The following is a 12,561-nucleotide window of genomic DNA, read 5'->3' as shown; positions in this document are numbered from 1 at the left end:
AAATCCTGATGGTATCCAGTATACCCAGTATACATCCTGATGGTCCCAGTACACAACCTGATTGTCCCAGTATACTCAGTATACATCCTGATGGTTCCAGTATACATCCTGATGGTCCCAGTATACCCAGTATACATCCTGATGGTCCCAGTATACCCAGTATACATCCTGATGGTCCCAGTATACATCCTGATGGTCCCAGTATACATCCTGATGGTCCCAGTATACATCCTGATGGTCCCAATATACCCAGTATACATCCTGATGGTCCCAGTATACCCAGTATACATCCTAATGGTCCCAGTATACCCAGTATAAATCCTGATGGTCCCAGTATACCCAGTATACATCCTGATGGTCCCAGTATGTAGTATACATCCTGAAGGTCCCAGTATACTCAGTATAAATCCTGATGGTCCCAGTATACATCCTGGTGGTTCCAGTATACCCAGTATACATCCTGATGGTCCCACTATACATCCTGATGGTCCCAGTATACCCAGTATACATCCTGATGGTCCCAGTATACCCAGTATAAATCCTGATGGTCCCAGTATACATCCTGATGTTCCCAGTATACATCCTGATAGTCCCAGTATACATCCTGATGGTCCCAGTATACCCAGTATACATCCTGATGGTCCCAGTATACATCCTAATGTTCCCAGTATACATCCTGATGGTCCCAGTATACATCCTGATGGTCCCAGAATACATCCTGATAGTTCCAGTATACCCAATATACATCCTGATGGTCCCAGTACAAATCCTGATGGTCCCAGTATACATCCTGATGGTCCCAGTGTACCCAGTACACATCCTGATGGTCCCAGTATACATCCTGATGGTCCCAGAATACATCCTGATAGGTCCAGTATACCCAGTATACATCCTGATGGTCCCAGTATACATCCTGATGGTCCCAGAATACATCCTGAGAGTTCCAGTATACCCAGTATACATCCTGATGGTCCCAGTACACATCCTGATGGTCCCAGAATACATCCTGAGAGTTCCAGTATACCCAGTATACATCCTGATGGTCCCAGTACACATCCTGATGGTCCCAGTGCACATCCTGATGGTCCCAGTACACATCCTGATGGTCCCAGTATACATCCTGATGGTCCCAGTATTCATCCTGATGGTCCCAGTATACCCAGTATACATCCTGATGGTCCCAGTATACCCAGTATTCATCCTGATGGTACCAGTATTCATCCTGATGGTCCCAGTATACCCAGTATACATCCTGATGGTCCCAGTATAAATCCTGATGGTCCCAGTATACCCAGTATACATCCTGATGGTCCCAGTATACCCAGTGCACATCCTGATGGTCCCAGTATACACAGTATACATCCTGATGGTCCCAGTATACATCCTGATGGTCCAAGTATTCCAAGTGCACATCCTGATGGTCCCAGTATTCCCAGTGCACATCCTGATGGTCCCAGTATACCCAGTATACATCCTGATAGTCCCAATATACCAGTATACATTCTAATGGTCCCAGTATACATCCTGATGGTCCCAGTATAAATCCTGATGGTCCCAGTATACCCAGTATACATCCTGATGGTCCAAGTATTCCAAGTGCACATCCTGATGGTCCCAGTATTCCCAGTGCACATCCTGATGGTCCCAGTATACCCAGTATACATCCTGATGGTCCCAATATACCAGTATACATTCTAATGGTCCCAGTATACATCCTGATGGTCCCAGTATAAATCCTGATGGTCCCAGTATACCCAGTATACATCCTGATGGTCCCAGTATACCCAGTGCACATCCTGATGGTCCCAGTATACCCAGTATACATCCTGATGGTCCCAGTATTCCCAGTGCACATCCTGATGGTCCCAGTATACCCAGTATACATCCTGATGGTCCCAGTATTCCCAGTATACATCCTGATGGTCCCAATATACCAGTATACATTCTAATGGTCCCAGTATACATCCTGATGGTCCCAGTATACCCAGTATACATCCTGATGGTCCCAGTACACATCCTGATGGTCCCAGTATAAATCCTGATGGTCCCAGTATACATCCTGATGGTCCCAGTATACCCAGTATACATCCTGATAGTCCCAGTATACCCAGTATACATCCTGATGGTCCCAGTATACATCCTGTTGGTCCCAGTGCACATCCTGATGGTCCCAGTATACCCAGTATACATCCTGTTGGTCCCAGTGCACATCCTGATGGTCCCAATATACCCAGTATACATCCAGATGGTCCCAGTATACCCAGTGCACATCCTGATGGTCCCAGTGTACCCAGTATGCATCCTGATGGTCCCAGAATAAATCCTGATGGTCCCAGTATACCCAGTATACATCCTGATGGTCCCAGTACACAACCTGATTGTCCCAGTATACTCAGTATACATCCTGATGGTCCCAGTATACATCCTGATGGTCCCAGTATACCCAGTATACATCCTGATAGTCCCAGTATACCCAGTATACATCCTGATGGTCCCAGTATACATCCTGTTGGTCCCAGTGCACATCCTGATGGTCCCCGTATACCCAGTATACGTCCTGTTGGTCCCAGTGCACATCCTGATGGTCCCAATATACCCAGTATACATCCAGATGGTCCCAGTATACCCAGTGCACATCCTGATGGTCCCAGTGTACCCAGTATGCATCCTGATGGTCCCAGAATAAATCCTGATGGTCCCAGTATACCCAGTATACATCCTGATGGTCCCAGTACACATCCTGATTGTCCCAGTATACTCAGTATGCATCCTGATGGTTCCAGTATACATCCTGATGGTCCCAGTATTCCAAGTGCACATCCTGATGGTCCCAGTATTCCCAGTGCACATCCTGATGGTCCCAGTATACCCAGTATACATCCTGATGGTCCCAATATACCAGTATACATTCTAATGGTCCCAGTATACATCCTGATGGTCCCAGTATACCCAGTATACATCCTGATGGTCCCAGTATACATCCTGTTGGTCCCAGTGCACATCCTGATGGTCCCAATATACCCAGTATACATCCAGATGGTCCCAGTATACCCAGTGCACATCCTGATGGTCCCAGTGTACCCAGTATGCATCCTGATGGTCCCAATATACCCAGTATACATCCAGATGGTCCCAGTATACCCAGTGCACATCCTGATGGTCCCAGTGTACCCAGTATGCATCCTGATGGTCCCAGAATAAATCCTGATGGTCCCAGTATACCCAGTATACATCCTGATGGTCCCAGTACACATCCTGATGGTCCCAGTGCACATCCTGATAGTCCCAGTATACATCCTGATGGTCCCAGTACACATCCTGATGGTCCCAGTATACATCCTGATGGTCCCAGTATTCATCCTGATGGTCCCAGTATACCCAGTATACATCCTGATGGTCCCAGTATAAATCCTGATGGTCCCAGTATACCCAGTATACATCCTGATGGTACCAGTATTCATCCTGATGGTCCCAGTATACCCAGTATACATCCTGATGGTCCCAGTATAAATCCTGATGGTCCCAGTATACCCAGTATACATCCTGATGGTCCCAGTATACCCAGTGCACATCCTGAAGGTCCCAGTATACCCAGTATACATCCTGATGGTCCCAGTATACATCCTGATGGTCCAAGTATTCCAAGTGCACATCCTGATGGTCCCAGTATTCCCAGTGCACATCCTGATGGTCCCAGTATACCCAGTATACATCCTGATGGTCCCAATATACCAGTATACATTCTAATGGTCCCAGTATACATCCTGATCGTCCCAGTATACCCAGTATACATCCTGATGGTCCCAGTACACATCCTGATGGTCCCAGTATAAATCCTGATGGTCCCAGCATACATCCTGATGGTCCCAGTATACCCAGTATACATCCTGATAGTCCCAGTATACCCAGTATACATCCTGATGGTCCCAGTATACATCCTGTTGGTCCCAGTGCACATCCTGATGGTCCCAGTATACATCCTGATGGTCCCAGTATACCCAGTATACATCCTGATGGTCCCAGTATACATCCTGATGGTCCCAGTATACCCAGTATACATCCTGTTGGTCCCAGTGCACATCCTGATGGTCCCAATATACCCAGTATACATCCAGATGGTCCCAGTATACCCAGTGCACATCCTGATGGTCCCAGTGTACCCAGTATGCATCCTGATGGTCCCAGAATAAATCCTGATGGTCCCAGTATACCCAGTATACATCCTGATGGTCCCAGTACACATCCTGATTGTCCCAGTATACTCAGTATGCATCCTGATGGTTCCAGTATACATCCTGATGGTCCCAGTATTCCAAGTGCACATCCTGATGGTCCCAGTATTCCCAGTGCACATCCTGATGGTCCCAGTATACCCAGTATACATCCTGATGGTCCCAATATACCAGTATACATTCTAATGGTCCCAGTATACATGCTGATGGTCCCAGTATACCCAGTATACATCCTGTTGGTCCCAGTACACATCCTGATGGTCCCAATATACCCAGTATACATCCAGATGGTCCCAGTATACCCAGTGCACATCCTGATGGTCCCAGTGTACCCAGTATGCATCCTGATGGTCCCAATATACCCAGTATACATCCAGATGGTCCCAGTATACCCAGTGCACATCCTGATGGTCCCAGTGTACCCAGTATGCATCCTGATGGTCCCAGAATAAATCCTGATGGTCCCAGTATACCCAGTATACATCCTGATGGTCCCAGTATACATTCTGATGGTCCCAGTATACCCAGTATACATCCTGATGGTCCCAGTATACCCAGTGCACATCGCGGTCCCAGTATACCCAGTATACATCCTGATGGTCCCAGTATACATCCTGATGGTCCAAGTATTCCAAGTGCACATCCTGATGGTCCCAGTATTCCCAGTGCACATCCTGATGGTCCCAGTATACCCAGTATACATCCTGATGGTCCCAATATACCAGTATACATTCTAATGGTCCCAGTATACATCCTGATGGTCCCAGTATACCCAGTATACATCCTGATGGTCCCAGTATACATCCTGTTGGTCCCAGTGCACATCCTGATGGTCCCAGTATACATCCTGATGGTCCCAGTATACCCAGTATACATCCTGTTGGTCCCAGTGCACATCCTGATGGTCCCAATATACCCAGTAGACATCCAGATGGTCCCAGTATACCCAGTGCACATCCTGATGGTCCCAGTGTACCCAGTATGCATCCTGATGGTCCCAATATACCCAGTATACATCCAGATGGTCCCAGTATACCCAGTGCACATCCTGATGGTCCCAGTGTCCCCAGTATGCATCCTGATGGTCCCAGAATAAATCCTGATGGTATCCAGTATACCCAGTATACATCCTGATGGTCCCAGTACACAACCTGATTGTCCCAGTATACTCAGTATACATCCTGATGGTTCCAGTATACATCCTGATGGTCCCAGTATACCCAGTATACATCCTGATGGTCCCAGTATACATCCTGATGGTCCCAGTATACCCAGTATACATCCTGATGGTCCCAGTATACATCCTGATGGTCCCAGTATACCCAGTATACATCCTGATGGTCCCAGTATACATCCTGATGGTCCCAATATACCCAGTATACATCCTGATGGTCCCAGTATACCCAGTATACATCCTAATGGTCCCAGTATACCCAGTATAAATCCTGATGGTCCCAGTATACCCAGTATACATCCTGATGGTCCCAGTATGTAGTATACATCCTGAAGGTCCCAGTATACTCAGTATAAATCCTGATGGTCCCAGTATACATCCTGATGGTTCCAGTATACCCAGTATACATCCTGATGGTCCCACTATACATCCTGATGGTCCCAGTATACCCAGTATACATCCTGATGGTCCCAGTATACCCAGTATAAATCCTGATGGTCCCAGTATACATCCTGATGTTCCCAGTATACATCCTGATAGTCCCAGTATACATCCTGATGGTCCCAGTATACCCAGTATACATCCTGATGGTCCCAGTATACATCCTAATGTTCCCAGTATACATCCTGATGGTCCCAGTATACCCAGTATACATCCTGATGGTCCCAGAATACATCCTGATAGTTCCAGTATACCCAATATACATCCTGATGGTCCCAGTACAAATCCTGATGGTCCCAGTATACATCCTGATGGTCCCAGTGTACCCAGTACACATCCTGATGGTCCCAGTATACATCCTGATGGTCCCAGAATACATCCTGATGGTCCCAGAATACATCCTGAGGGTTCCAGTATACCCAGTATACATCCTGATGGTCCCAGTACACATCCTGATGGTCCCAGAATACATCCTGAGAGTTCCAGTATACCCAGTATACATCCTGATGGTCCCAGTACACATCCTGATGGTCCCAGTGCACATCCTGATGGTCCCAGTACACATCCTGATGGTCCCAGTATACATCCTGATGGTCCCAGTATTCATCCTGATGGTCCCAGTATACCCAGTATACATCCTGATGGTCCCAGTATACCCAGTATTCATCCTGATGGTACCAGTATTCATCCTGATGGTCCCAGTATACCCAGTATACATCCTGATGGTCCCAGTATAAATCCTGATGGTCCCAGTATACCCAGTATACATCCTGATGGTCCCAGTATACCCAGTGCACATCCTGATGGTCCCAGTATACACAGTATACATCCTGATGGTCCCAGTATACATCCTGATGGTCCAAGTATTCCAAGTGCACATCCTGATGGTCCCAGTATTCCCAGTGCACATCCTGATGGTCCCAGTATACCCAGTATACATCCTGATAGTCCCAATATACCAGTATACATTCTAATGGTCCCAGTATACATCCTGATGGTCCCAGTATAAATCCTGATGGTCCCAGTATACCCAGTATACATCCTGATGGTCCAAGTATTCCAAGTGCACATCCTGATGGTCCCAGTATTCCCAGTGCACATCCTGATGGTCCCAGTATACCCAGTATACACCCTGATGGTCCCAATATACCAGTATACATTCTAATGGTCCCAGTATACATCCTGATGGTCCCAGTATAAATCCTGATGGTCCCAGTATACCCAGTATACATCCTGATGGTCCCAGTATACCCAGTGCACATCCTGATGGTCCCAGTATACCCAGTATACATCCTGATGGTCCCAGTATTCCCAGTGCACATCCTGATGGTCCCAGTATACCCAGTATACATCCTGATGGTCCCAGTATTCCCAGTATACATCCTGATGGTCCCAATATACCAGTATACATTCTAATGGTCCCATTATACATCCTGATGGTCCCAGTATACCCAGTATACATCCTGATGGTCCCAGTACACATCCTGATGGTCCCAGTATAAATCCTGATGGTCCCAGTATACATCCTGATGGTCCCAGTATACCCAGTATACATCCTGATAGTCCCAGTATACCCAGTATACATCCTGATGGTCCCAGTATACATCCTGTTGGTCCCAGTGCACATCCTGATGGTCCCAGTATACCCAGTATACATCCTGTTGGTCCCAGTGCACATCCTGATGGTCCCAATATACCCAGTATACATCCAGATGGTCCCAGTATACCCAGTGCACATCCTGAAGGTCCCAGTGTACCCAGTATGCATCCTGATGGTCCCAGAATAAATCCTGATGGTCCCAGTATACCCAGTATACATCCTGATGGTCCCAGTACACATCCTGATTGTCCCAGTATACTCAGTATGCATCCTGATGGTTCCAGTATACATCCTGATGGTCCCAGTATTCCAAGTGCACATCCTGATGGTCCCAGTATTCCCAGTGCACATCCTGATGGTCCCAGTATACCCAGTATACATCCTGATGGTCCCAATATACCAGTATACATTCTAATGGTCCCAGTATACATCCTGATGGTCCCAGTATACCCAGTATACATCCTGATGGTCCCAGTATACATCCTGTTGGTCCCAGTGCACATCCTGATGGTCCCAATATACCCAGTATACATCCAGATGGTCCCAGTATACCCAGTGCACATCCTGATGGTCCCAGTGTACCCAGTATGCATCCTGATGGTCCCAATATACCCAGTATACATCCAGATGGTCCCAGTATACCCAGTGCACATCCTGATGGTCCCAGTGTACCCAGTATGCATCCTGATGGTCCCAGAATAAATCCTGATGGTCCCAGTATACCCAGTATACATCCTGATGGTCCCAGTACACATCCTGATGGTCCCAGTGCACATCCTGATTGTCCCAGTATACATCCTGATGGTCCCAGTACACATCCTGATGGTCCCAGTATACATCCTGATGGTCCCAGTATTCATCCTGATGGTCCCAGTATACCCAGTATACATCCTGATGGTCCCAGTATAAATCCTGATTGTCCCAGTATACCCAGTATACATCCTGATGGTACCAGTATTCATCCTGATGGTCCCAGTATACCCAGTATACATCCTGATGGTCCCAGTATAAATCCTGATGGTCCCAGTATACCCAGTATACATCCTGATGGTCCCAGTATACCCAGTGCACATCCTGAAGGTCCCAGTATACATCCTGATGGTCCCAGTATACATCCTGATGGTCCCAGTATACCCAGTATACATCCTGATGGTCCCAGTATACATCCTGATGGTCCCAGTATACCCAGTATACATCCTGTTGGTCCCAGTGCACATCCTGATGGTCCCAATATACCCAGTATACATCCAGATGGTCCCAGTATACCCAGTGCACATCCTGATGGTCCCAGTGTACCCAGTATGCATCCTGATGGTCCCAGAATAAATCCTGATGGTCCCAGTATACCCAGTATACATCCTGATGGTCCCAGTACACATCCTGATTGTCCCAGTATACTCAGTATGCATCCTGATGGTTCCAGTATACATCCTGATGGTCCCAGTATTCCAAGTGCACATCCTGATGGTCCCAGTATTCCCAGTGCACATCCTGATGGTCCCAATATACCAGTATACATTCTAATGGTCCCAGTATACATCCTGATGGTCCCAGTATACCCAGTATACATCCTGATGGTCCCAGTATACATCCTGTTGGTCCCAGTGCACATCCTGATGGTCCCAGTATACATCCTGATGGTCCCAGTATACCCAGTATACATCCTGTTGGTCCCAGTACACATCCTGATGGTCCCAATATACCCAGTATACATCCAGATGGTCCCAGTATACCCAGTGCACATCCTGATGTTCCCAGTGTACCCAGTATGCATCCTGATGGTCCCAATATACCCAGTATACATCCAGATGGTCCCAGTATACCCAGTGCACATCCTGATGGTCCCAGTGTACCCAGTATGCATCCTGATGGTCCCAGAATAAATCCTGATGGTCCCAGTATACCCAGTATACATCCTGATGGTCCCAGTACACAACCTGATTGTCCCAGTATACTCAGTATACATCCTGATGGTTCCAGTATACATCCTGATGGTCCCAGTATACATCCTGATGGTCCCAGTATACATCCTGATGGTCCCAGTATACCCAGTATACATCCTGATGGTCCCAGTATACATCCTGATGGTCCCAGTATACATCCTGATGGTCCCAGTATACCCAGTATACATCCTGATGGTCCCAATATACCCACTATACATCCTGATGGTCCCAGTATACCCAGTATACATCCTGATGGTCCCAGTATACCCAGTATAAATCCTGATGGTCCCAGTATACCCAGTATACATCCTGATGGTCCCAGTATACCCAGTATACATCCTGATGGTCCCAGTATACCCAGTATACATCCTGATGGTCCCAGTATACATCCTGATGGTCCCAGTATACACAGTATACATCCTGAAGGTCCCAGTATACTCAGTATAAATCCTGATGGTCCCAGTATACATCCTGATGGTTCCAGTATACCCAGTATACATCCTGATGGTCCCAGTATACCCAGTATACATCCTGATGGTCCCAGTATGCATCCTGATGGTCCCAGTATACATCCTGATGGTCCCAGTATACCCAGTATACATCCTGATGGTCCCAGTATACATCCTGATGGTCCCAGTATACATCCTGATGTTCCCAGTATACATCCTGATGGTCCCAGTATACATCCTGATGGTCCCAGTATACCCAGTATACATCCTGATGGTCCCAGTATACATCCTAATGTTCCCAGTATACATCCTGATGGTCCCAGTATACCCAGTATACATCCTGATGGTCCCAGTATACATCCTGATGTTCCCAGTATACATCCTGATGGTCCCAGAATACATCCTGATGGTCCCAGTGTACCCAGTACACATCCTGATGGTCCCAGTATACATCCTGATGGTCCCAGAATACATCCTGATAGTTCCAGTATACCCAGTATACATCCTGATGGTCCCAGTATACATCCTGATGGTCCCAGAATACATCCTGATAGTTCCAGTATACCCAGTATACATCCTGATGGTCCCAGTACACATCCTGATGGCCCCAGTGCACATCCTGATGGTCCCAGTATACATCCTGATGGTCCCAGTACACATCCTGATGGTCCCAGTATACATCCTGATGGTCCCAGTACACATCCTGATGGTCCCAGTATACATCCTGATGGTCCCAGTATTCATCCTGATGGTCCCAGTATACCCAGTATACATCCTGATGGTACCAGTATTCATCCTGATGGTCCCAGTATACCCAGTATACATCCTGATGGTCCCAGTATAAATCCTGATGGTCCCAGTATACCCAGTATACATCCTGATGGTCCCAGTATACCCAGTGCACATCCTGATGGTCCCAGTATTCCCAGTGCACATCCTGATGGTCCCAGTATACCCAGTATACATCCTGATGGTCCCAATATACCAGTATACATTCTAATGGTCCCAGTATACATCCTGATGGTCCCAGTATACCCAGTATACATCCTGATGGTCCCAGTACACATCCTGATGGTCCCAGTATAAATCCTGATGGTCCCAGTATACATCCTGATGGTCCCAGTATACCCAGTATACATCCTGATAGTCCCAGTATACCCAGTATACATCCTGATGGTCCCAGTATACATCCTGTTGGTCCCAGTGCACATCCTGATGGTCCCAGTATACATCCTGATGGTCCCAGTATACCCAGTATACATCCTGTTGGTCCCAGTGCACATCCTGATGGTCCCAATATACCCAGTATACATCCAGATGGTCCCAGTATACCCAGTGCACATCCTGATGGTCCCAGTGTACCCAGTATGAATCCTGATGGTCCCAGAATAAATCCTGATGGTCCCAGTATACCCTTTTTACATCCTGATGGTCCCAGTACACATCCTGATTGTCCCAGTATACATCCTGATGGTCCCAGTATACCCAGTATACATCCTGATGGTCCCAGTATACATCCTGATGGTCCCAGTATACCCAGTATACATCCTGATGGTCCCAGTATACATCCTGATGGTCCCAGTATACATCCTGATGGTCCCAGTATACCCAGTATACATCCTGATGGTCCCAGTATACATCCTGATGGTCCCAATATACCCAGTATACATCCTGATGGTCCCAGTATACCCAGTATACATGCTGATGGTCCCAGTATACCCAGTATAAATCCTGATGGTCCCAGTATACCCAGTATACATCCTGATGGTCCCAGTATACCCAGTATACATCCTGATGGTCCCAGTATACCCAGTATACATCCTGATGGTCCCAGTATACATCCTGATGGTCCCAGTATACATCCTGATGGTCCCAGTATACATCCTGATGGTCCCAGTATACACAGTATACATCCTGAAGGTCCCAGTATACCCAGTATAAATCCTGATGGTCCCAGTATACATCCTGATGGTCCCAGTATACCCAGTATACATCCTGATGGTCCCAGTATACCCAGTATACATCCTGATGGTCCCAGTATACATCCTGATGGTCCCAGTATACCCAGTATACATCCTGATGGTCCCAGTATACATCCTGATGGTCCCAGTATACCCAGTACACATCCTGATGGTCCCAATATAGCCAGTATACATCCTGATGGTCCAAGTATACCCAGTATACATCCTGATGGTCCCAGTGTACCCAGTATACATCCTGATGGTCCCAGTGTACCCAGTATACATCCTGATGGTCCCAGTGTACCCAGTATACATCCTGATGGTCCCAGTATACCCAGTATACATCCTGATGGTCCCAGTATACATCCTGATGGTCCCAGTATACCCAGTATACATCCTGATGGTCCCAGTATACATCCTGATGGTCCCAGTATACCCAGTATACATCCTGATGGTCCCAGTACACATCCTGATGGTCCGTTTTTGTGGGAGGGGGAAAGGAGCGTTCTTGTGGGAGGGGGACAGGAGTGTTTTTGTGGAAGGGGGACAGGAGCGTTTTTGTGGGAGGGGGACAGGAGCGTTTTTGTGGGAGGGGGACAGGAGCGTTCTTGTGGGAGGGGGACAGGAGTGTTTTTGTGGGAGGGGGACAGGAGCGTTCTTGTGGAAGGGGGACAGGAGTGTTCTTGTGGGAGGGGGACAGGAGTGTTTTTGTGGGAGGGGGACAGGAGTGTTCTTGTGGGAGGGGGACAGGAGTGTTCTTG

This window comes from Scomber japonicus, chromosome 21, assembly GCF_027409825.1.
Source record: "Scomber japonicus isolate fScoJap1 chromosome 21, fScoJap1.pri, whole genome shotgun sequence".
In the NCBI taxonomy this organism is placed as follows: domain Eukaryota; kingdom Metazoa; phylum Chordata; class Actinopteri; order Scombriformes; family Scombridae; genus Scomber; species Scomber japonicus.
This window is presented reverse-complemented; position numbering follows the sequence as displayed.